Here is a 27,508-nt window from a genome sequence, read left to right as displayed (position 1 = left end):
CCCCCATGTATAGGGCATTGTTCGAGTCAAGGCGAGACTGGATTAGCCCTTGGACCGCAACCTTTTTGGCTTCTAGTGGCAGCAGTGGAAGAACCTTCCTCAAGGTTCTTAGAAGGCCAAAGCATGTGGCAGATAGTTTAGTGGCCTGGGTGGAGAAGGAGAGTTTGCTGTCCAACCATACTCCCAGGCTCTTCACGCTTTCCTTTGGGGTGGGGGGGGGACCCAGTGCATTAGGCCACAGGGAGGTGAATGGAACTGGAGAAGGTGGGCCTAGGAGCATGAGCTCCGTCTTATCTCCATTTAATTTAAGGGAGGAGTTGGTCATCCAACCCTTTATGTCCTCTAGGCAGTGTAGCAGATCGGCAGGGGAGCACTTGCTGTTCTCGGTGGCCAGCGAGACCACCAGCTGGGTGTCGTCGGCGTATGACACGATTTTGATGCCATGTGGTTCGACGACACTTGCCAGCGGCCTCATGTAGACGTTGAACAGCACAGGGCTCAGGGAAGAGCCCTGTGGTACTCCGCAGCTCAGGGGTTTGCTTGAGGATACTGTTACATCGTCGAAGATCTGAAACGACCTCCCAGACAGAAAGGATTCCAGCCACCTTAAAGCGTCACCTGAAACTCCGATGTTATGGAGACGGTCCAGCAAGGTGGAGTAGCTGACCGTATCGAATGCGGCGCTTAGATCAAGGAGGATCACTGCCACTGATCCTCCTTGGTCCAGAATCCTTCTAGTATCTTCGGTGACTGCTAATAAGGCGGTTTCTGTCCCGTGTTGAGGTCTAAAACCTGTCTGAGATGTGTGTAACAGCGAGTGATCCTCCAGGAACTGCACCAGCTGTGCATTTATGTGCTTCTCTAGCACCTTGCTCGTCCAAGGAAGGAGTGAGATGGGACGGTAACTTGACAGATCGTTTGGGTCTAGGCTGGGTTTCTTTAGCAGTGCCCGTACCATGGCCTGCTTCCAGACAGTAGGGACAGAGCATGCAGAGATGGACGAGTTCAAGAGATCCAAGATTACAGGCAGGATGGTTTTACTTGCCTGCATCAGGATATCTGGAGGGGCAGGGTCACGGGGAGATCCCGACTTGACCGCACGGGCCACTTTGCCTAAAGTGTCGAGGTCAAGGGGGAGAAAGTGCTCGAGCGACGGCTGGCCTGGACGGGGGGGTGGTCTGAGGCGAGATGGTTTGAACGCTTCCGGGGGGGTAGCTGCAGGTGGAAAGGTGGAATAGATTTTTGAAACTTTGTTGTGGAAAAAATCTGCAAGCTCGTTACATTGCTTCTGGGATTTGATAGGGGGGGGAGCCGTGGTGGCGCTAGAGCATTGTTTTATAATTTGGAAGATTTCCTTAGGTTTGGACTTCGCTTCCATTATTTTCTCTGAAAAGTAGGTAGCCTGGGCTGCTCTAATCCCTTCTTTATATACCTTGATGGCCTCTTTATAAGAGGTCTTCTTTTCTGGGAGGAAATCTAGGCGCCAAGCTCTCTCTTTTTGTCTGCAGGTGCGTTTTAGCTGTTTTAGAGAGTCAGAAAACCATGGGGCAGATTTCTGAAGTCTCTTAGAGGAGGATTTACGCATCGGGAGAGTGGAGTCTAATGAATGGGTGATCCAGTCTCTATAGATGTCATTTCCCACATTAGGATCCGAGCAGGGGGAGGGGCAAGTGGAATCCAGTTGGTGCAGCCAGGATTCCAACGGGAGTTTTGACCAGTTCCTCCTGATGGTCACTTGAGGGGGTACTTGGGGATTTTTATAAGTGGCCCACGAGAAGGGGACCAGAAAATGGTCTGACCACGGAAGGGGGATGGGTGGATCAACCGTTAGGTCCAGGCAGTTGCTGAAAATGGGGTCTAGCAAATTGCCTTTTCCATGGGTCGGAGCCGCCGCCAGCTGGGTGAGTTGGAGGGCCTCCAGATCTTCTAGTAAGTCCCGTGCGATGTGATCAGCAGGGGAATTAAAATGAAGATTGAGGTCCCCCAGAATCGTGTGGTTGGCTGATGTGAGGGTTTTTTCCGCAATGATTTCTGGCAGGGACCTGTGGAACATGTTTGCAGGTTCCGGGGGGCGATAAATCAGGGTGCCTGAGAAGGAGTTGTTTGCATCGAACTCTAAGCAGAAAGTTGCGCTTTCACAGTCAGGGATAGTGTCTGCCGAGAAACGGCATTGGTACTGGTTTTTCAAGATGATCACCAGACCTCCGCCTCTGCCGACCGGTCTATCCACTCTGAGAATGTGATAACCTACGGGTAGTGCTCGCACCACGTCTGGATCGGAGTGGGCAGTGAGCCATGTTTCTGTCAGGAAGATTGCGTCAGGCTTTTTCTCCTCGAGCAACATGGCAATCTCCGTATGGTGTTTCGGCAGAGAGCGGCAGTTTAATGCAAACATATGGAACACCTGTACCTTTGCCGACGGAATTTTGCGGAAGAGGTGCTTGCATCCCTGACATGAGCCGGGTAGTTCGGTGGGGACATATATAAGAGGGCATTGGGAAGTACAAAACCTACCTATTTTGTGTAGGGCCGCCGAGCTATAAGTCCTGCTCTGGGCGGGGAAGGGGCCAGGGGTTGTGGCCCTGGGTCCCGGCTGGTCGCGGACGGGCGCAGACGGGCTTGCCTTTGGCGCGCCTTCGGCGCGCAGACGGCGCTCCCGCTGCGCTCGTCCGCTGCGCTTCCTGTAGATGCACATTTGTAGGGCGAGGGGGCGTGGCCTCTAGTGGGCGTGTCCGGCGAGCGCGCCTGCTCTGATGGCGGCCGCTTTGTTATTGTAGTCGCGCTACAGCGTATGCACCGCTGAGTGCTTCAGGGGGTCTTTTGGCAATTCAATTGGTTTAAAAAAACACAGATTTAACAAGTGACACCACACAAGATTTAAAACTTGGATTAGCCAAGTGTTCCTCATTCAGTACTTCCAGCTCCCGGCTTCCGCCTCAGGACTGGGTCAGCTGTAGTAGTGTTTGCGTAGTGTAGTGTTTTAGGGTTAAGGGTAGTTTAGTGTTTGTGATTTGTGGTGTTGTAGGGTTTAGGGTAGTGCAGTTTTTTAGGGTTTAGGGTAGTGTAGTAGTGTTTGTGTAGTATTTTAAGGGTAAAGGATAGTGTCGTTTTTTAGGGTTTAGGGTAGAGTAGTAGTGTTTGTGTAGTGTTTTAGGGTTTAGGGTAGTGTTTGTGTAGTGTAGTGTTTAGGGTAGTGTAGTGTTTTAGGGTTTAGGGTAGTGTAGTAGTGTTTGCGTAGTGTAGTGTTTTAGGATTTAGGGTAGTGTAGTAGTGTTTTAGGGTTTAGGGTAATGTTGTAGAGTTTGTGTAGTGTAGTGGTTTAGGGTAGTGTAGTAGATTTGAGTAGTGAAGTGCGTTAGGGATTAGGGTAGTGCTGTAGTGTGCATGTGTTGTGTTGTGTTTTACGGTAGTGTTGGGGGGTCGTGTAGTGTAATGTAATTGTAGGGAGAGGACTGGGGCGGGGAAGGGTTGTGTAGGGGTGGGGTAGTCACTTACCTTGCAAACTAACCACGAATATAGCTTTACCACGCATGCCTTTGCGTTGTAATAGCATGCGTGGTAAAGGCATATTCGTGGTAATAGTTTGCGATGTAATGGCATGCGATGTCATTGACATCGCGTAGTAATACCCGCGTTGTAATGGCATGCGTGGTATTACTATGTGATGTAATGACATACATTCTTTTCAGAATGTCCCCAAGAAGTCTTTGCAAAACAGCAATTGTTAATTGTTAACTTTCAAAGGTATCATCATACTAAATGTTAGCAAAACACGGCACACTGTCACCACTGCTTTATGTAATGCACCCAGGGCTTGGACAGAAGAACAGGTTCCACTATGAGGGCATGTGTTGTACTTCCCTTCAGTTCACAGAACACGTACTGGACCTTTCAATATGAGAAATAGGCGTAGGCCTCTCAATTTCCATGTAAGATTACTGTGACGACAGAGCACGGAATAAAAGTTAGAATTCCAGAGTCACAGGCAGTCGGGCACTCCGTGCACAGGTACGAGCCCAGTTTCCACGCAGGGGACATTCCAAATCCCAGTAGGAGGCCACTGAATGTCTAAGGTGGGGTAAGGGGTCATCGATCGGACGCTAACCTCCAGGCTCCTCACACTTCACCGAGGCTGAAAACGCTTGGACGCCTCATTTGGAAAATGCACGGAAGCATCAACGGGCATATTATCAAGGTCCGGCGTTAAAATTATCGCCGTTTTATCGGCAGAAAACTGCCGCTAAAGCGCCGATAATTTTAACGCCGGACCTTGATAATATGCCCCCAAATACTGGGGCAGATTTACAAGAAAGTGACGCATCTGTACAGATGCGTCCACTTTCCCTGCGCCACCCTTAGAAACCCTTGCACCACCATAGATGCGCCGTATTTACAATACGGCGCACTATGGCGCAAGGATTGACAGATGCGTCAGAAATTCTGACGCATCTGTTGGCGGAAAAGTCACGCATTGCTGTAGTCGTGTTGCATGCACGACTCAACTCCAGCAATGCGTGTCGAGGCCTATTCCCACTACACTGCGTCACTACTTACGCCTGTTTGAAGCAGGCGTAAGGTTTTGACGCAGTGGCGTCCTAAAAGTGGAGCAGTGAAATCTTGTAGATTTCACTGAGTCACTTTTACGAGGCCTTCCTGCGTGGGAACGCCCACCCTGCATATATTATACTTGAGGCAGGTATAATGTGACGCAGGGCTTAACAAAGTGACGCATCTCCCTAGATGCGTCATGTTGTAAATAGGCTGCATTGTTTGCGCCGCTGTTGTGTCAAAAAAGTGACGCAACTGCAGCGCAAAAGTCACGCAAGGGGCTTGTAAATCTGCCCCAGTGTATATAAACGTGTTACATATAGGCATGAGTATTTCACGTGTGCGAATTATGGGGCATATTTACAATACCTGGCGCATCCCTGCATATCAGCAGGGATACGCCAGTTATTGTGCGCCACAGCTCCGCCACCAGGGATGCGCCGCATTTATAATGCGGCGCACCATGGGGCAAAAACGGCACAGATGCGTGACGCATCTGTGCCGTAAAAGTGGCGCATTGCTGGAGTCGCGTTGCAAGCGCGACGCAGCTCCAGCAATGCTCTGGGGGGCCCTATCTTGCTAATGCTGCGTCAATCCTTACGCCTGCTTCAGGCAGGCGCAGGGTTTTGACGCAGCATGGGCCAAAAAGTGACTGAGTGAAATCTTGTAGATTTCACTCAGCCACTTTTAGGAGGCGTTCCTGAGCTGGAACGCCCCCCCCCCCGCGTAGGAACACCTACATGTGGCGCAGGGCTTTACAATGTGACGCATCTCCCAGATGCGTCACGTTGTAAGTACCCCGCACCATGGCGCAGGATTTGCGCCGCCGCTGCATAAATGAGGCGCAAGGGGCTTGTAAATCTGCCCCTGTGTATAATGCGCGAGTACTTATGTTGCACTTGCAACTTATTTTAGATTCACATAGGATTTTATGGCAAGGGCGGTTTCTGAAGATGAACCTTGTCTTTTTGCTGCTAGTACTGTGAGCAATACTGATTTCGAGAGAACACCGCACCTCATGTTACAAGGACAAGCCCAGTCCCTAAATGCCTTCTTAATCTCGGATTTCTTTTCATCCGCAGCCACATTGGATAAAACGGCAAGAAAATGCGGCTGCAGCGCCAAAGATGCAGTGGGCTTGCTGGTAATTTCGGTGGTTTTGGATGGAGACTGTAACCCGATCAAGAGTAAACAAAAAGAGTGATAACAGTTTTGACGCCGCTGCTGGCGCTGAAGTATTGATTCTGTACAACCAGGGCTGTTTGATGTCGCCTTGGAGCAGTCAGGCGGGAAAAACAATTATTGACAGCCCTCACCAGGCGTGCTGCGCTCTGTGGAGGGGCGAGGGCAAGACACGCAGAAATGGTCTTTCCGTGTTATGTGGGTGTCAGACAGTAACCCGACACAGGAGCCAGTGCGGCTGCCTTCATTTGATGCCCTTCACGTTTCATGGAACGCGATAAATGATTGAGGCCCCGCGTAGTCTACAAACTTAACCCTATACTGTCCAGCTGCTTTCGCATTCGGCGCTGCCGTTGCGCGTGAGGTGACAGGTAGGAAACGTCCGGGGAATTCCACCTAGCAATGTTCCCGCGTCCTGTCAGGAGTCATTGATAAAGATCTGTTTTTGTTATAAATCCAAGGAGATTTGTAAAAGGGCACGAGGTGAGATAAGGGTCCGGGCGCAGCTTCTAGTTTTCTGCGCCGCCGCTCTCTTTACTGAGAGATCGCAGCATTGGACTAGGTTGTGTCATTAAAATTCTTTTTCTCATTCCCCTATGAATTTCACTGTCAGGCGCACATCTACAATTTTATCATTCCTCTGAAAATATTTTCTCATCAAAACATGAGAGTTTATTTGTGAACTGCTTTCCAGAGCGGAGTTTAATCTTAGTTATATACTCAGCCTTTCAGAGGCCCATTAACACAGTGACACTTCGAAGCCTTTGTTAATTAAAATAGCGCTTGCTGCGTTTTACTATAGAGTTGGAGCCATTTCTGAAAATAAAATCTCAAAGCATGAGGTAAGACTTACACTTGCGGATCCATGGACGTCACTCCACATACTCGTGATAAGAGCAGGCGGCTTTGACCTCTTGATTGCAGACTACACATAAAGAGGCTGGTCTTGAGTGGCAGGATACACTCTTATGTTCCATATGAGTATTGGAGCACAGTAATGTCCCCCCGATAAGCACTGCTAGCCTTTTCACACCAACCACTTTTCTTGCCTCTTTATTACACCTCCTTGTCCTCAAGGAAGTAGGCAGAAAATTGAAATACTCCCCTCTTGACCCATACCTTAAGCCACGCAGAGCATGCAAAGAGAGAAAACCAGACCCTCCTTATGCGACTTCTCTTCACCCTTTTATCATCTTTCCATATATCTACTTATCCATCCTTCCAGATATCAATCCATCCATCCATCCACTCCCCCCTCCAGCCAGCCAGCCAGTCAGCCAGCCAGCCAGCCAGCCAGCCATCCATCCATCCATCCACCCATCCATCCATCCATCCACTTCTCCCTCCATCCATCCATCCATCCACTCCTCCCTCCATCCATCCATACATCAATCTTCCTTCTACTCATCTGTCCATACCTTCATTCTTCTGTCCTTTAGCCCTTTCAAGCACTATTTGAATGTTTTCTCTTTTTCCTTGAGTGTGCATCTCAGCCCACGACCCTCAATCAATCAATAAATCAATTGGGATTTGGTGAGCGCTGCTAATCACCCACAAGGGTATCCAGGCACTAGGCAGTGACGGTTTCTTCTCTTGGGCGGGGAAGCGTCGCCCTCCGGTCCGCTGATAGCTGCGCAAAAAAAAATATAATGGCAATGAAAAGATTTCATTTCCATTTTTTTTCTCCGATGTGCGCACCTGCAGCAGGGCTAGTCCAGAGCCCTGAGACATGCAGGGCGTGTCCTCTACTGCCAGTTGGCAGCAGAGAACAGCAGCAGTGACTTGCTGGATTTTCCAAAGTGCGCATGTCACTTTGACCGGCATTCTTGCGCCGGCCAAAGTGACATGCACTTTGAAGCTCATCACCCAGCTGTTTCAGACAGCTGGGTGGAGACCAAGCACAGGCCTACAGGGCCTGAAGGAGCACCCAGCCAGCTCACTCCATCCAATCCAGGTGCTGCTTTCACAGCATGAGAGCAGCACCAGGATTGGTTAAGGGAGATGGCTGGGCCCATGCTGGAGCGGGACCAGCGAGGATGTGCAGCCAAGTAAGTGACTTTAAAAAATAAATAAATATGTATTTTGTTTTCTGTGCAGTTATTTACTGTCCTTTTTCCAGTGTCAAGTTATGCATCATGTATGTGTTTTTTAATTTTTACACTAAATCACATCAGTGAGAGCAAACATGCCCCTGACAGTCTGAAGTCCAGGCCCATGCTATATGGTTCAAGAAGAATGTTTTATTTCTAGCTTAAATTGATTGCTGCCAGTGCTAATGGGTGCACCTTAGATCTCTGGATCTTACCTGTAATGGAAAGGTTAATGTCCCAGTCTTTGATCTCCATATGGCTGATAAAAACGTGTACCAAAATGTGCACTACCTTAGCGCCTGCCACCCTGCACCTCTCTGGACCCTACTGCCCTCTGCACCCCTTAGCACTCACCACACTGTTCCCCCAAAGCAGTATAGTATAATATACCCCCCATTTTACCCTTTGTCACTGTGCCACAAATCTGTTCTGAACATCAGCTCGCTAAGCAGCCACTCCATCCATCACTGTGCATTTCACTCCAGCGCACCGCACTGCACCCGCCCCTCCAGCACGGCAGCAGCCCTGCTCAGAGAAGCCCGCAGCATGGAGCACCATGCTGTACTGGCACAGATAACCCAAGCACTACCAGTGCCCCTACAGCAGCATCTTCAGGTGAGCTCCTGTACCGCTGGCATGGGATGAAAGGGCATGTTGGGGTGGAGGGGTACCAGGCATCATAGCTAGATGGGTCGCTGGCACGGCGGGCAGCTAGGACGCTAGGTCATAAGGAGGACCTTCAGGCGCTGTTGTGGGGGTAGAGGGGCACTGGGTTTTCAATAAACTCAGTGAGGGAACTAATTAAAAGTAGATCATATTTCAGAACATCTGTTTGTGATTTTTTGGGTGTCCATGAGATTATATCTGTTTGTGATTGCTGGACACGTTTGAGATTTCACTGTGTATGTGATTGTTGCACAGTCTTGAGATTTGACTATCTGACACTGTTAAGCATCTGTCTGTGACTGTTGAAAGACTATGATACATGCCTCTTTTGCTCTCAAATGTCTCTGAGTCTGAGGGATGTTTATGCTAATGGGTCAAAATGCTCTGTATGTATAACCTGCCTAAGAATGTCATATTATTCTAAATATATTCAAAGTAATTCATAAGGGTTCTTGTGTCAGAATTTGCAAATGTACACTTTTATTCTGCATTGAAACACATTAACACCTTGACCAGCTGCCATTGGCCCACTGATGGATACAGGCCCCAGCTAGGCCCGCAAGACACAAGGGTTCGCTCTCCTGTAACGGAATCTATAAGGAAGTTGGCACGGAAACTGCAAAGTACAAAAACAGCGTTTATTAACCCTTAAGGGTGGTCCTACAATCCACACAACACTCTTCAGTATTGCATGGAGTAGCACACAGAACATTCGTACACAGTCCCCTTTTATACACAACAGAGGGGCTCATAAGTGGGTGGATACAACATGAGGCCGAAGAACATTACCATTTATGGTCATTTTCGATACTGAATCAATACATGGGCGGAGCCAACACACTCCTTGAGCCCGTGAAAACACATGGTCAAGCAAGGCTAATTATAACAGATGTGGTCAAGTCTGGGCATGCGCCAGATGGACAAGAGAGAGCTATTTATAAACTGTTACTAGGCAGATTACAAGAGCAACTAACACAGAGGTCGGACTTGCCTCGTGGCGAACACGTGGCAGCATGAAATACAAAATGGAGTCCGGACTTCGGTCAACATAGCGAAGAAAACATGAGCTAAAGGGAAAGCATTAATGTTTTCAGTAAATGCTTAATCACATTCTGCTTTAATTTACAACAGACGACCCTTTCAGCATTTACTGAAGACATCCGGTTTCCAAGAATAATCATCATATATGTCAATTATCATCATTCCCTTAACCTCTTTAGCTAGACCCTTCTGGCGAGCAACATCGGCAATAGCTTTCTTATCTGGAATGCAGAATGAAATGCATACAGAACAGCACAATGGTCCACATTGAACACACATACAGAAAAAGAACAGAATTGCTATAATAATACAGAGACCAGTTAAGACCTTCCATCCCCAGGCAGTAACCAACGCCCAAAACCATCCAGAAAAGGACCAAGTGCCGTTTTCTGTGTGGATTTCAGCTGCTATTTTATGCAGCTTATTAATGGCGTTATAAACGGATGGCGTATGATCAGGGATGAACACACAGCAGCTACTTCCAATAATTTTACAGGCTCCACCTCGATCAGCTAGCATTACATCTAATACCATACGATTCTGTAATGCAACAATCCTAGTTATTTGTAACTCTTCCGTAAGATTCCCAAGAGCAGCAGCAGTCTGATTTGTCACAGCTTCTACCACTCTTGTTAATCTTCGGATCTTTCTACTATTCAAAGCAGCTCCAACAAAGAAAAACAGTCCTAAGTTGAAATCAATATACTGTTGCAAGCTGGTATCGGTCTGATCCACATCATCAATTGATAGAGTACGTTTATACCTATTTACAGTCACATTATTCAGCAATTTCAAATCCTTATGATATGACGCGGGTGCTAGGAATACAGGAGGTAATAGGAATGATACATAGCATACCCCAGACCACCCAGCCGGCAAACGGTAATAACCTTTATTTCCACATACAAAGTAAGTATTATGGGACGCTAGGAAGGTACTGTTGTTCAACCCGTCAATGTTCAATACGGTTATGCAATCACTGACACCAACAGGGATAAAACCCACACTCTGGACACACAGGTCCGCTTGGGCTTGGGCCACTTGGATCACAAATTTGTCCTTCCCCACAGTGTCTCTGGTGTTCGTGAAGATATAGGGAATGGATTCATTGTCCGGTCGGTACTCTTCCCATTCCCAAATTGTCCCATTCGCTTGTGGATACCCATTCTTGTCTTGATGGCATTCTCTATTAAGTCTGAAAAGCAATCGTCCCACTGTCGGTTTCCGAGTGGCAAACAGCAAAGTGTACCATGCTCTACAAGAGCCATTATGAGAGAAAGGAAGTGGTATGAATGGCGTACCTCCTTTCTTCTGATGGGCTGGCATCATCCCACATATCCAACAGTTCGTAGCGTTCGTAGCAACGTGGGTATGATGCAGCATCTGAATGAAAGTGTTATTCAAATAGGATTGTCGATGCTTCAACTCTTGATATGGCAATGTATAAAAGTAGTGCTCCGCAGGCACTGGAGTCGTCAACACAAGCGTCTTTCGAGCAGGAGTTGCCTCCTCCACAAACCATGTGGTTATACCAACGATAGCTACGGTTAGCATGAACCCCAACGCACAAAGAATTTTCTTCTTCTCCATGTCAAAAGAAACAATACCCTGGTATCTTCCTGAAACTAAAAGGTCTGTCAGAACTCTTCCCCTTGGGCAGTGGTTGATTTCTTCACCAGCGGGCCAAGACGGGTGTCGCTACACTAATGCAGGGCTGATCCCCCCCCCTTGCCTCATCGGCTCTCCGTTTCACTAACCCAAGGGCCGTTCTGACAGTATGTCCCGGTACTGGAAACCTTACTTCCTTGGTCGAAGATGATATCGTCTTCCTCCAGAAGTCGTGTGGTCCGGAAAGAGCTCCTCAGTGTCATTCGGCTTCGCAGCACGGCCTGTCTCTGCTGCTAGGATTTCTCGTTGATCGGTCAGCACGGCAGACTCCACCAATCCGGGCGGTACCTTTCGACAGTGCAAGGAATGGATCCAATTCTTTCGGTTCGAGACTCGCACAGCCGTCCTCGTTGCAAGGAGGACTTGCTCAGGTCCTACCCATCTCGGCTCCAAACTGTTCGTTCTGTCGAAGACTTTCACCATAACATGATCTCCAGGCCGGAGACCATGTCCTTCGCCGGTAGACCGATCAGGGAGCGCCTCTCGGACCTGTTGATGAATAGAAACCAAATTATCCGTTAACTGTGCCAGATAATCGCTCATCATTACACAAGGTACATCATACACCGCCTTAGGCCTTGGTGGACCCCAAATATTCATTGGGCGTCCAAATACGATTTCATATGGCGTAAGGCCAGTTCGAGAGTGTGGCACCGACCTAATTGACAATAACGCCAGTGGCAGGGCGTCTGGCCAAGTCAAAGATGTTGAAGCTTGGATTTTGGCGATCTTAAGCTTCAGTGTACCATTATACTTCTCGACTAGTCCTGCAGACTGGGGGTGGAATACGGCATGAAACTTCTGAGTGATGCCTAGGCCCTTCAAGACATACTTTATAACATCCGCTACAAAGTGAGGGCCATTATCACTCCACAGAAGTCTACAGACGCCGTATCGAGGGAAAAACTCTTTTAGCAGTAGCTTCGCCGTGGTCATTGCAGTATTGTCTTTCGTAGGGTATGCCTCAACCCATTTGCTGAAAGCGCAAACCACTACTAGAACATACTTCAAATTGTTACAGCGCTCAAGCTGGATGTAATCCATCTGCAGAACCTCAAAGGGTGCAGTGGGTGTCGCAAATCCTCCTGCTGGAGTTCGAGTGCCTTTCCCTGGATTATACTTCAGACAGATCATACAGGTCTGCACCACCCTCTTTGCCGTGCTAGCAATCTCTGGATGCTCCCAGACTTGGGTAAGCAATTTCACAATTGCGGAAGCTCCAACATGTGCTAGCCCATGTGCCATCTGAACCATAGGTTGTACAAAGGCCGTGGGTAATTTCCATCTATCCATCTGCTTATTTCTCCAACAACCCTCATCATCCAGTTCTCCTTCGCTAGCCCATTGTTCCCGCTCTTTGTCAGAAGCGGTCCTTTGTATTTCTCGCACTTCCTCCTTCGCATCATGCCATCTCTCCACCTGTGACTTTACTACATACATGGCGGTAGTACCGGGCTGCATCGCAGTCTCCCGTGCTACTCGATCTGCTAACGCATTCCCTTCTCCAACTTTATCAACCACTTTCCTATGGGCGCTACACTTAACGATAGCAATTTTCTTTGGGTATGTCAATGCAGTTAAAAGATTATGAACTAACTCCCCATGCATTATCTGTACCCCATGTGACGTTAAAAACCCTCTCTCCTTCCAGAGTAGGCCGAAGTCATGCGCTACTCCGAAGGCATAGCGGCTATCTGTATAAACATTCACACATAATCCTGTACTGAGCTCACATGCTCGTGTTAATGCTATCAGTTCCGCTGCTTGAGCTGATTTCTGCGGTATGCGTGCTGTCTCCACTATCGTCTGTAACGTGGTAATTGCATACGCTGCTGAAGTCGTACCATCTGGTAGCTTCAGGCATGATCCGTCTACCCACAATTCTCCATCTACCTCTGAAAAGGGCGTATCCTGGAGATCAATACGACCCTTTGTTTGTTCCTCAGTCACAAGAATACAATCATGCGCTTTCTGCGCCTCAGGCTGGGTCTCGGGGTATGGCAACAATGTGGCCGGGTTTAATGTCACGCACCTTTTTAACGTAATATGAGGAGCCAAAAGCGTCAACTCATATCCCGTTAAGCGGGCACTGGTCAAATGCTGCGTCTTTGTTTGATTGAGCAGGGCATCCACAGCATGGGGAACTAACACCAACAATTTATGGGACAACACAATTCCTTCACTTTGGCGTATTGACACAGCTGTCGCCGCTACCGAGCGAAAACACCCTGGTAATGCTCGGGCGACAGGATCAAGCACAGCCGAAAAGTATGCACAAGGGCGCTGCTTGTCGCCGTGCATCTGCACTAAAACTGACAATGCACATCCATCTTTCTCATGCACATACAGCGAAAAGGGTTTTGCATAATCAGGGGTCCCTAACACTGGTGCTGAACAAAGGGCCTGTCGCAGTTGCTGAAAAGCAGCATCACATTCATCTGACCAAGGGATTGGGATAGGCGTGTCTTTTGTCAAAAGAGCTAGTAATGGCTTAGCTATGTGTGAAAACCCCAATATCCACTGTCTACAAAAAGAAACAAGGCCCAAAAATGCACGCACATCCTGCTGCGTGGATGGTCTCGGTGTGTCCAAAATTACTTGGATACGATCTGGTGTGAGTGCACGCCCCTCCTTAGACAAAAGGTGACCTAAATAAGTCACCTTTGGTCTACAGAATTGCAATTTCTTCCTAGATACTTTATGATTGTGGGATGCTAAAAAGGAAAGTAGGGATAACGTGCTCTTCTCACACAACTCCAGGGTGTCAGCCGCCAACAAGATGTCATCTACATATTGAATGAGGGCGACCCCCTCGAGTAAAACAAAGGAATCCAACTGTCGCTTCAAAGCCTGACTGTAAATACTAGGGCTTTCTGTATAGCCTTGGGGAATTCTACAAAAACGATAAGATCTATTGTTTAATGTGAACCCAAAAAGAAATCGGCTATCAGGGTGAATGGGAATAGAAAAGAAGGCATTTTTCAAATCAATCACTGAGAACATGGTCGCCGTAGGCGGGACCAAGGTAAGCAACGTCGTGATATCGGAAACCACCGGGTACTGAGGTATCACGATCTTGTTCACCTCCCTCAAATCAATTATGAACCGATAGACCTTTGCATCCGTGTCCTTTTTCAGAATAGGGAGAATCGGACTGTTACAGATATTATAGGGAACTTCTTCCACTACTCCGACTGCGATCAAGTCTTGCACAATCTGTATGAGAGCTTCCTCGCCCTCCTGGGAAATACGATACTGCGGGAGGCGTGGTAACACCGCCCCCTCCTGGACACTAATGTGGACCGGAGGAATCACCATTTGTCCCACATCTGTGTCCGAAGTCGCCCATAAAGCTCGGGGGAGGGTAGCCAACAACGCATCCTCTGATATCGTACACATCCGCCCAGACCGGGGGTAGTTGTCATTTAAGATCACCCTCACACCCTCAGGGGAGCAGCGGATTGTAGCCCTAAAATATTTTAACATATCAAGGCCCATAATGTTATCCGGCGTATACGGAGCAAGCAGAAACGGACAGGGCGCAGAAAAAGAATCAACCTTAAATGTAAGGGGCTGTGAAAGAGGGCTTCGGGAGAGTGTACCGTCAAACCCTACCGATGTAACCATTGAGCCGGATGGGGGAGCCCCCGGAACCAAGTACCTAGACAATGCACTACGTTTCGCTCCTGTATCCACTAGGAACTGATCAGTAGAACCTAAAACCTCAGCCGATACATAAGGACCCGTCTGATCGACCGGCACCTCAACTGATTCGGACCCCCATCCAACGCATTCCTATGCATGCTGAGAATCGTGATATCCCGATCGATCGATGTCCGATACATGATACTGGTGCTGGCGATCGAAAACATTTGAGCTATCTCGGTGCTGCCCAGCAGTATCGAAACGGGCATTATCATTAGAATTCCTTCTAGAACTCGAGAAACCCCCTCTACCTCTCGGGCCACCCGAAGTATGCCCCTGACGTGAAGCACACAACACTGGGCAATCCCTGGCCCAATGGCCCAATTGCTTACAATACGCACACTGGTTCCTATTCAAATCAGATCGGCCCGAAGGGGGACCATAAGATCCGCCCCTTCCTCTATTATAATTACCCCGTCGGGGCGGGCCATATACTTGTGCTAACATCACCTTAGTTTTGAGATCTTTCGATTTCTTCTCCTCCTGGCCCTTCGCCTCGTGCTCCTGACGCTCATAATACTGAGCGATAGTCAGAAGGGCCGTCGGTGTCGCGGAGGACCAGGAACTCTCGCTCGCTTTTAACCGGGCCGCAACTGCCGGTAGCAGATTAGCCACATATTTGTCCGCGAAAAGGTGGCGGCCCGTGTCGTCAGTAAGCGACTGGCCACTAAAATCATGAAACGTCTCCTCAAAGCGCGTAAAGAAGTCCGCAACTGACTCGTCAACTTTCTGTTTACATGCCGCTAACATATTCCAGTCAATCTTTTTAGGGGGGATAATCGTCTTCAACTTAGCCACAATAGCCGCAGGGAGATCTAAAATATTCTGGGGTGGTTTCTGTGCGGGCTTCCGTTCCCTATCCTCATCCTCAAGGTCAGACCACCGGGCCTTGAAGGCAACCGCATCATCTACCCTGCGGACAGACCTCCACGTGTCCGGTGGTAGAATAAGGCCAAAGAACAGGTCTATATCCGCTAAAGTCATAATGCAAGAATTCAAGGCCCCCTCGACTTCTTCATAGAAGGCCGCTGGATTCTTGCGGGGGTCAGGCAACGCATTCTTTAATGCCATAACATCGGCCCTATGCCATGGAGTGTAAACCCAATTATACACAAAATATCCCCTTGCATCGGCGGAGTTAATGTCCGAGCTAGTCCCTGCTCCCTTAGGAGGAACATACAAAGGCGCCGCCTCTCGCATTGGTTTAGCATGCACTATGTCATCCTTATCTGACTGGGAGGCGGATGGGTGGCCCCCTGCTGCAGACGAATCCGACTGCTTCTCCTCCTCCGTTTGTTGGCGTGCTTTCTCTCTAAGGGCCAGCACCTCGTCCCGCAAAGCGAACAGCCGCCGAGCCGCCTCAGGAGCCTTAGGGGGAGAAAAAACACCATTACGTAATGCTCCGGCATCCGAAGACACTTCGTCAGGCTCAAGGACACTAGAATATTTTCGGAAAGCAGCAATTACTTCATCCGCGAAATGAGACAGAAAATACACCCTCTCTCTATCTTGCCACGACCCCCAAGTATGGAACAACTCCTCTTTAGACATCTTGCCCTTAAGTGCACGGAGGGAAAGTTTCCGAAGCTCAGCCATATGCTCGGCCGATAACATGGACCGTGTGTCTACCTTACCCGAAGCCGGGCCAGAATCTTGCGGCCGCGTAGCGGATGCGCCAACATAAGGGGGCGGAGAGCGATCTAGTAAATAAAAATCATCATCAGAATTATTAAGGACAGGATAAAGTGGCTGACGAACAACATATTGACCCGAGACCTGTAGCCTACGCTCTTTCTCTTGTCTGTCCGTTTGCTCTTTGTCCTCCCGACGCTTCGCTTCCTGCGCTCGCACATGATCATTCTTCCGTTGCTCTTTATCAAACAGCGCTTTCTCACGTTTCTCTCGCTCACGCACTTCCTTCACCCATAATCGCACACACTCAAACATATCCTGACGAGCACGTCGCTTACACATACACTGTTCCACATACTCAATCTTACGTATATCAAACGATCCATACAAAGGCCATCGCAACTCAGGATCCTTCTTCGTGTATTTCCTCCATAGCGTGCTGTACATTATGGAAGAAAGACCATGCTTCACATACATATCCCTATTAGGAGTCCCCTCTGGGGGAGCTGGAGCAGATTCCTCGAGGTTCAACCGGTTACCAAAACAGCAGCACCACTTACGGAGTGCGCTAAAAGCAGGCATGCTAGAAATAATGCAAAATATGCAATATTATAAGGAAAAAAAAGGCACTTAATCGTTGCGCCGTTCAAAGTTTACACAGCTCCGGAGAAATCTCTCCACATTACCTGCCTATATGTGTTGCAACGCATATATTTTCACAAAGACAAATTCAAAATATGACTAGTCATCATCAATCAAACTCAAATAGCCAGACCCAGGCTTCAAAAACTCGGAGCAAGTACCGTACAACGGTTCTTACCAATCAAGAGTCCAGGTTCCAACTGCCAAGCTCCAAAATCGCCCAAACGGCTCTCACGGCAGGACCGACAGAAGAGGTCTCAGTCGATGACCGGCGCCACCCAGACGGTCAGCTCGGAAGGGAAGGAAGAAAAACCTCGGGATGCCAGGGCTAAGACGCCGCTGGCAGTGATCACGTCCCCGGCCAGACTCCTCACCTTCGTCGCGACCAGTCCTTCGAGCATCCGAGTCGCCGATGAGCCCCACGTGACGGGCGCCAATTGATGGATACAGGCCCCAGCTAGGCCCGCAAGACACAAGGGTTCGCTCTCCTGTAACGGAATCTATAAGGAAGTTGGCACGGAAACTGCAAAGTACAAAAACAGCGTTTATTAACCCTTAAGGGTGGTCCTACAATCCACACAACACTCTTCAGTATTGCATGGAGTAGCACACAGAACATTCGTACACAGTCCCCTTTTATACACAACAGAGGGGCTCATAAGTGGGTGGATACAACATGAGGCCGAAGAACATTACCATTTATGGTCATTTTCGATACTGAATCAATACATGGGCGGAGCCAACACACTCCTTGAGCCCGTGAAAACACATGGTCAAGCAAGGCTAATTATAACAGATGTGGTCAAGTCTGGGCATGCGCCAGATGGACAAGAGAGAGCTATTTATAAACTGTTACTAGGCAGATTACAAGAGCAACTAACACAGAGGTCGGACTTGCCTCGTGGCGAACACGTGGCAGCATGAAATACAAAATGGAGTCCGGACTTCGGTCAACATAGCGAAGAAAACATGAGCTAAAGGGAAAGCATTAATGTTTTCAGTAAATGCTTAATCACATTCCGCTTTAATTTACAACACCACCTCACCACTCCCCATAGGTGGCAGCGAGGTTCTTTTTGAAATCAGCCGTAACGTTAGGTCTTGAGTCCCTTTCTGAACTCTGGGAGGGCGGATGATGGCATGAGGATCAGCCCTCTGTCATGGCACCCCCTAACAGTGTTATTTTGGAGCATTTTGCTTGCAGACCTGAATAAAGAATAGACCAATAAAAAGTGAACTAACATTTAGTGCAACCAAGTTGAAGAGCCTGATCCATTCAGGGTCAGTGACTATCCCCACTTAAGCTGCTGAAAACGGAAGTTTTACTAAGATGTTCCCTGACATACACAAATCAACCTTGCAACACCACATAACTTCAACGTTTACCAACGCTGCAGCATGCGAAATGTAATTCGTTTTATTTCTTTATTTATGTACTTACCTCCGTTCAGCCATATGCTGGAGTTTACTACACCCCGGCCTGCCTCACCGCCCCGCAGCACTCCCTCCAGGAGCCACTACTGCACCATCCACAGCAGTCAGGCTTCATTTGAAATAGAGACCATCCAGCTACAACACCTATTATAGTGACCTCTGATCTCATATTCAATTTGATTATAGACAACACCGCACAAACTTATTTTGGAACTTCAGTTGTCTTGCTGAGTCCAGTACAAAATCTGTATACTGACAGGACTGCCTCTCTACAGCTCAACATGCAACTAACAGCACCAGCACATATCTCAGCACTGGCCTCACTGACATCAGTGGACTCCTAGCTCTATGCGTACTGAACACCTGCCATTTCATTCAGCATACCTACCCAAAAACGATCTAATCAAGAACAACCAATATCTATCAAAATCACAACTAGCTCATTCAAAACATTCATGCAGACGCACTCCACCACATATATTGCACCGTCCCTAAAGATATACTCCTCAACACCTTTGAAACACTTTTCTAAATCCAGACTGTGATACGTTCTCATCTAAAAACACATTGAGGCTTAATGTGCCAGCACTCTGGGACACACAAGAAACCATCTGACAATTTGGGAAGTCCTGCACAAATATAAAACTCCTACGGGTACTGTTAAACTGAAAGCATCCCATGTAACCCACGAAGACTCCTCCCGCACAGCAAGAGGTTACTTTTGCCCTGCATTTGTTCTCAACACCAGGAGTCATACAAAAGCCCTCTGTTAGTTGCAATCATTGCATTAAGCCCACTCTTTTCTCTTCTCCCTCGTGTAATATCCAAATCCAGTAACATTAAGGAATTGTGTGCGAAAACAACCATCGGTATCAGGCATGACATTGAGACCATAAATACTCAAAGAAACAATCCACATTTACCTTTACATGTGTGTGATTATCTCGCAATCATTCCAAGCCCTGACTACCCAAGGCATCAAAAAACATATCTGCTTTCTAAAAGAAATCTCATATAATACCACCCTCCTTCATACCTTCATAATCCAAGCCATCTCTCACATTCTTTCTCTCAACCTCAACATTGTCAACTCCGCGATCCTGGCAGGCAGCTTACTTTAGAATAAGCCTGGGCAAAGCACTACGCTACGCTCGCGTAGTTTGCGAAGTTTGCACTACTTCGCATTACGCGAATTGCACGTAGCACAGTGCAAACACGTGTAGCGTAGCGTTGCGTAGTGCAGCGGTCATTTTTTGCTTGCTCGCGGTCCTCAATGTCAAGTTGGCGACCGCGAGCAAGCAAAATGACATCCCGGCGAGACTTTTTCCTCGTTCGCGATCAGCAACATCAAGTTGGCGATCGCGAGCGTGGAAAATAAACCTCCCGACGAGATTCTCAATGCGGGGAGGTCAGGTTTCTCATTGCGAGTGGTCGCGTATGCTCGCGACCACTCGCGATGAGAAACTACCAGTCCGCATTGAGAAAAATCTACTCGAGTGGCAGAAAACTACAGCTCGCACTGTGCAAGATGTCGTTTTCAATGATTGCACAGTGCTGGATGCTTGTCCGCACTGTGCAATCATTGAAAACGGCATCCTACACAGTGTGAACAGGGTACTACGCAGTTCGCGAAGTGCTACGCGTAGCTCGCATAGTGTGAAGTGCACTTTGCGTAGCTACGCGTAGCGCTACTTCGCAAACTACGCCCAGGGTTACTTTAGAACCAGTTAGATCATACCCTCCTTGGAAAACCAAATCTAAGTCCTGAGATGCAAGCAACCACTATCACACAACATACTTTAATAAACCTATGGAAAATTCTAGAAAGATTGTCCTTATTCAATTCCAAGATCACATCGTCCTCTGCCTTCTACTTCTAACTTTTCGTGCTTCTTAAGTACTCACTGAAGTAGTGAATCTGCTTCACCGTAACATCGATGTTTGTGATAGATTCTAAACTCATCCAATGACAGGGCCCTCCAACCTCAAATCCAAGCATGTCATACATGAGCCTCAAACGTTTTGTTTTCATCTGCATCACTACATTTGGCAAATCCCTACATTTCTACATGAAATCCAATATGGAACTTAAGGACCATGTGAAGAAGAATGTGGTTAAACCCAAATAAGCCACCTGCCTCTCATCATCAATACTTTAACCTATTTTCTGTACTTGGGCTGCTCCCATGAATCCTGCTAAAAATAGCAATTTACGTTTAGCCTTCAGTTTCAAAATCCTTCACACTTACAGAATTTTTAAAAATGTTCTTGTTTACAATTTTCTTCTTTATTTACATATACTTGATCAAACTGCTAATATTATTAAATTTTTTAACAGTTGTGGGCCCACTGAGTAGGAGTGCAAACTCCCAGGGGTTCACAGAACACAGGATAAGAACCACTGATATAGAGTATCTGGTGACACAATGAAAGCATATATGAGATGAGAACACAATATGCCATACTCACATGTATATAGGAGGATATTACCTGGAAAGGAAAGGGAAAAGGAACAATGTGAATCTGAGAACAGAAAAGCCAGTGAACATTAAAGGGTAAATAGGAGGAAACCCACATTGAGGGTTGATGCAATGATTGCCAAGATACAGCAAAAATGTATGGCGCCCAGGCATGAAGCCCGTCTGGAAATAAGAATTAGTAATTTAGTATGCAGAGGAACAGATGGTAAGACAAATACATAATTGTGAATATGGTTACCTACACATTTAGGATTAAAACAGGCTCAACCATGATCATCTAAAACAAGTGGTCCACTAGAGGGAAAAATCCAAAATAATATCTAGTTAGGCAACAATATATCCTCCCAAAAATGAGAATCAAGTAATGACGCAAACCACAGAAAAGATTAATTGAATTGGTCAGAGGGACAGGTAGAGTGCTGTGTGTCCTCTTTAAATTACAGCATCCTCGGAAACATGAGGAATGCATTGTAGAAATAGGTAAGGTCTATGGAAGCATCTTGAGGGAAATAGAAACAGAAAAGGGATGCATAGGTAATTCAATGTGGAGTAATTATGGCGGCCATATTTGAAGAATTCTAAGAGCAGTGAAATAAACGGACAGGAAAGCAAGGTGAGTGAAGAATATCAGGAGCCTTTGTACATAAATATAAAATAAAGTTAATTTAAACAAAGCAGAGGGACCACCAGGGTGCTGAGTGTCCTCTCAGAATTTTGGTGTCCTCAAAACAACAAGGAAGGTGTCATAGCAAAAAAACCAGGTTGTGATATCGTCATGTCTTTGACAGTTGTTGCGCTGCCCCACTGGTTCAGAGGACGCTACTTTACTGCATGCAAATAAATCACACACCTGCAATTGAATATTATTATAAGCCAGGATAATCCAAAAAAGTTGAGTGCATGATCCATACCCATTGAACCACTACTGCCTTTTCTGACCAGGATACACGGCACCCGACACAAATACGTCTTATGAAGAGATATCAAATTTAACACACAAACGTGCAGACACCTTCATGTTTGCTGAAAACGAAGTGCAAAGGATCCATTCACTTATAAGCGACATTGAAATGACAACCACCAGCTCAGGGTCAGTTCAGAGCAACATCAAACAGTTGCCATACTTAACGAAAAAGGAGGTAAACCTACGGCTACACGCCAGTACACTCATCAGATATTACCATGTGCAGCGCATTCCCAGGGGACTCAGGATCCCCTAAACGCCGTCCTTATGTAAGAATGATTCCAAGTTCATAGACAGATGCTATGGGATCCTCAATAAATGTTCTCTCGACTTGATCCTATTGATTATCGAAGAACTATCAAAGATACTGGAGGAATTGGTTAGCGAGATCAATCATTTGAAAAGCAAACTGTCTTCCAAATTGAGTGCGGATGAATGGTCCAAGGTTTTGATGAATATTAACGAACAGTTGTCCCGACACACTCAAGAGATTAACGAGCGCAAGTGGGGAAGCTTCGAAGAGACACTAGAGATTACAAATTAGGGGGCATATTATCAACGGCCAGCGATAATTATCGCCGGCTGTGCTTAGCGATAATAATATTATCGCAGGCTATCTCTGGAAGTTATTGCCCTGTTGGCGCTTTATTAACAATGTGTTTCTCCAGGGCGATAAAAATTCCAGAGATAGTGAGGTTATCGCCGTTTTGCAGGGAACATCGCTGGTTTTCCAGCGATGTTCCCTGCAAAACGGCGATAACCTTGCTGATACGACCCACAGGGTCGTATCAGCATAATCCACCCCCTATGTTAGGGATGGCTAAGTCAGGATTTTAGCAGACGTTAAGATTTTGGCGAAAACTGCAGTTTTCGCCAAAATCTAAGGTCTGCTAAAACCATGTGGATTGCCTTGTAAATATCGCGATGTAAACATCAGAGATATTTGCAAGGTAGTCCATCCGGGGGTATGCCCAGTAACGCCCACTTTGCATCTCATTGGAGATGCAAAGGGAGGCATTGGGAAAAAGGGTGCTAACATGCGATTATGCATGTTAGCACCCTCTTGTAAATAGCACGCTGGTTTTATCTCCAGCGGAGATAAAGCCCTTGTAAATATGCCCCTAGGTGAGGTATACAACTGGGAAGAAGTCTACGCAAGGAGGAGACTAAAGAGACCTCAAAACAGAACATCTGACACTGAAACATCATCAACGGGCAGTGATTCAGAGATTTACAAGCAAATTATCTCACAAACCGACCCAAAAGACCGTTCAAGCCAGGGAAACGTGCAACAGACCAGGACCCCGTCAACATCAGTCACACGAAGCTCCACAGTTGTTTCTTTTTTAGGAGCAGGCCCCCTAGAAAACGAGGAGGGGCAAGGGGGAACACCAAGCACCGACCTAACCACATCCAAGAGAATAACCAGGAGCCAAAGGACGTGAGCCCGAAGTACCTGGTCATTAACATCTCCTCAAAAAACCTAAGTCCATTGGAAACAAAAATTCTACAAAAGGGAACTTCTTTCGTGCCCACCTACCAGTCTAACATATTGGAGACGAAGGTTAGCATATTTAGATTTATACGATCACTAAGACTAAGACATTTCCTAGACAATGTTGTCACAGAACAACAACCCAAAGAAGAAGACACCATGAAATATTGGATGCCTTTGAATCTTTCGTGAAAAACTAAATATAACACCTCTCTAGAGCCAGAAAGACCAACTAATCTAACCTGACTACCAAAGAAAGAAACATCATACAACGGTTGGCTAACAACCCAGAGATCAAATGTGTTAAAGCAGACAAAGGTGAAGCCTTAGTTGTAATGGATACATTATACTACAACTACAAAATCAATGAACATGTGGAAGACCCGACAACATACATGGGACTGAGACATAATCCAACTGAGAAATTCCGAAGTGAGCTCAACGAGCTTATAGAAAAAGCCGTGACCTTAGGCCCTATCACGGAGACAGACTAAAGATATTTGACTCAGGATTTTCCGAGGAGCCCTACGTTACACATGTTACCAAAGATTCACAAGGATTTATGGAAATCACCAATGAGACCCATAGTATCTACATGTGGTTCAATACATGAACCTGTTGGCAAGTACCTTGATCAACACCTACAGGAATTTGTACAAAGCATGACCACATACATGAAGGATACTACAGAATTCTTGTTGAAAATCAGGGATCTCAGAATCAATTGTTGCAAAGAGATATTCTTATCTACGATCAACGTGAAGGTCCTACACACCTCCATCCCACACAATCTGGGCATTGAAGCAGTGGATTTCTTCCTGCTCAAATTAGACATGAAGCTTGAGTTAAAGGTTTTCTCTTAGAGTTGCTTCATTATACCCTATATCATAGCTATTTTTCTCACAACAATAAGTTCTTTTTACAGCTTACAGAGACATACGTGGGAAACTGTACAGCTCCCAGCTATGCAAATGTATTCATGCATAAGTTTGAATTGGACAATGTCTTGAACAAAGATATATGGAAGGAGCACTTGGTCACGTTTATGAGGTACATAGTTAATAACTTTGTCACCTCAAGGTCCCAAGGCAGATTTAACATTGGCCATTGAAGTTCTGAATCAAGTGAATAATTGCATCAGTTTCACTTATGACATCAACAACCTGAGGATCAACTTCCTGAATGAGATCATTTACATCAACAATCAAAAACCTGGAGAGTACCCTGTACAGGAAAGAGACAGACCGCAACAATTTATCGCATTTCAGTAACTTCCACCAGAACGCACTCAAAGTTCACCTACCTTATTCCCAACTATTGAGAGTCAAGAGGATCGTGTCAGACCTGAATCAGCTGATATCCAACTTGACCAGCATGACAGATAGATTCAAGGACAGAGGCTATCCCACCAAAATACTCGCAACTGCCACAAGCCGCCCACTAACTGTTGCCCGCATGCGATCACTGACCATGCAAAAAAAGAAAATAAAATCGATCAGGATGGTCATGGTGTCTAAGTTTTCAACGGAAAGCACAGGACTCAAAAAAATCATCCTCAAATACTGGCCCATGTTGCAGTTGGAGCCTGATTTCAAGGGATTATTTGAAGACATGCCACTATTTGCTTATGAAAGGAGCAAAAACCGTAATGAACTACTGAGAGCCAAAAGACCCTGTACCAACATTGAAACTTACAGAGGCACCGTCCCGTGCTTTAACTGCGGTAACTGCAACAATGCCATCAGAGGCAACAGCATCAACCATCCAACCAAGGGCTACAAAATCTGACTCTTCACCACAGCCACATGCGATTCAAAGAACGTTGTGTACCTGCTCAAGTGTAATTTGGGGTTAGCCTACATAGACAAGACTGAAAGGAAAGGAAAAACAAGACTAAGCAAACACATCAGAAACAAAAACACTGTATCAGTCTTGGCGGTACACTGTCTGGCTCAAAATCATAACATCAGCCAGCTACGTTTTTTGATCTTAGAGAAGGTGGACCTAAAGGAAGGAAAAGACAACCGTAAATTCTTAATACAACTAGAAACCTTCTGGATTAAATGGTTAAACACTTTGATGCCTCACGGCCTCAACGACCGCATTAAATACAGCTGTTTTCTATAAATGCCCTGCATTTCACTCTATTCTCCTCCTCTATCTCAGTCTTGTTCACTTGGTGATCCATTTTATCCGAATTTTCTTTTATGTTTTATTTTACTTTTATTTTTCCTGTGTTCAATTTATCTGTTGAAAAAAGAAGGTTTTGCAAAGTAAAACACATTGCCTACAAAACTTTTGGGGGTGGCCATATTCCCCACTTTTCACTGCACTTAACTATAATTTTTTCCCTCTTTTCATTCCTCAGTTTATTGTTTCTTCTATTCCTACTGACCGTGATATTAAATGCTCCGTGGCACTTTTAGCCCATGATGTATAACTCATTGAGTGATGTTGGTTAGATATGAGTATAGTCCATACCTTTCCCATGGGGTTAAAACTATATTTACAATGCTTATTGTAGCACCACACTTAGGGAAACCACTCCAAGACGGCACCCGTTACGGCGCCCAAGCACATAGCCTTTGTCTGTTTTACTTCCCCCTTCATCGGAACACTCAGTTGGTGTTTCTGAACGGAGAGAGACGCGCAGCTCTAAGTAAGCCGTACTACACAAACAAGTTACATTTTCATATGTGGGTTACAGTAAATTCGCCTTTAGATTATGGATGCCATTCGACTGAGAACCAAATTATTTAGTTTTAAGAGTACTTATATAATTGCAGGCGTCTTGTCACTTTTACCGGCACAGTGGTGGTGATCATTATGAGCTTAAGTGGACGTGCATTTTGTAATGGTGATATTTGTTATCAACACCCACTTGGGTGGGTACGCTTACCAGTGAGTTTTCAAGCTCACTTTGATATGTTTTCACATTCTGCCAGCACTTTTTGCACATTTCAATATCGTGCATGCCCTTTGAAATCTCACGTTAACACGCCCAGAGCCTGCATGTCACCAAACATTAAGCACATGGCACGGTCCGATTTTTTTGAGATTACACATACGTTTGTTAATGGCTCCATGACTAGTATATTATGTTTAGTGTTTGTTTTCATGTTGTTCACCCAAAAAAGATTAGGTTCAGTTCAACCATGCGCTTGACACCACTGTCACATTGACATCTAAGAGTGAACACCTGAGGGAGGGGGCAGCCTGCACCCTGAATGGTCATTTCATTTTTGCCCTATTTAATAGCTTTTCAGAAACATACCACCCGATGAAGGGCCAGCGATATGCCCGAAATGCATTGGGGATAACTACTACTTCTTTGCACGTTCATTTTTGAAGCAATTGATATATGTTTTCACATGAACTATGTGGACAACCATGTCATTGACAAAACAATTACATTGTTGAATAATAAACCTGAAGTTGCAAGTTGATTTTGAATCAAATTGATTAAAGCCTTCCAATTGGAAACCGGCAGTGCACTAAAGGGACGCTTTACATTGGGGCAGTGCAACAATTGTCACGTTTACGCATGTCCAGATTCAGAGGACGATACCTTACTGCACGCCAACAAATCACACACCTGCCATTAAATATATTATAAGCCAGGATCACCAAAAAACGTGGAGTGCATGATCCATACCCATTGATCTTCATGTCTTTGCCATGCATTCTCTCCTTAGTTACATGTCCCCTGCTGCTGAGTCAGTGTATCTGTGAGGTAATAGAATGCCAAAGTGTGCATGGTTTGAGTGAGTGTCAGTGGGAATGCATGGGCTGAGCAGCAAGGATTCTGCTCCCCGTGGGGCCTTCCTGCTTCCTTACTATCATCCTTTCCTGCAACATGAGATTCCTACTTTGAGAATAAAATATATCCTGTTTCACATATTTTTCTGGCTATCTTGCATCTTCATTTACCACAGTGGTGATGAAGATAGGAGGGTGAGTT

This window comes from Triturus cristatus, chromosome 2_1 (assembly GCF_964204655.1).
Source record: "Triturus cristatus chromosome 2_1, aTriCri1.1, whole genome shotgun sequence".
Taxonomy (NCBI): domain Eukaryota; kingdom Metazoa; phylum Chordata; class Amphibia; order Caudata; family Salamandridae; genus Triturus; species Triturus cristatus.
The sequence above is the reverse complement of the archived record's forward strand: the minus strand, read 5'-3'. Positions refer to the sequence as shown.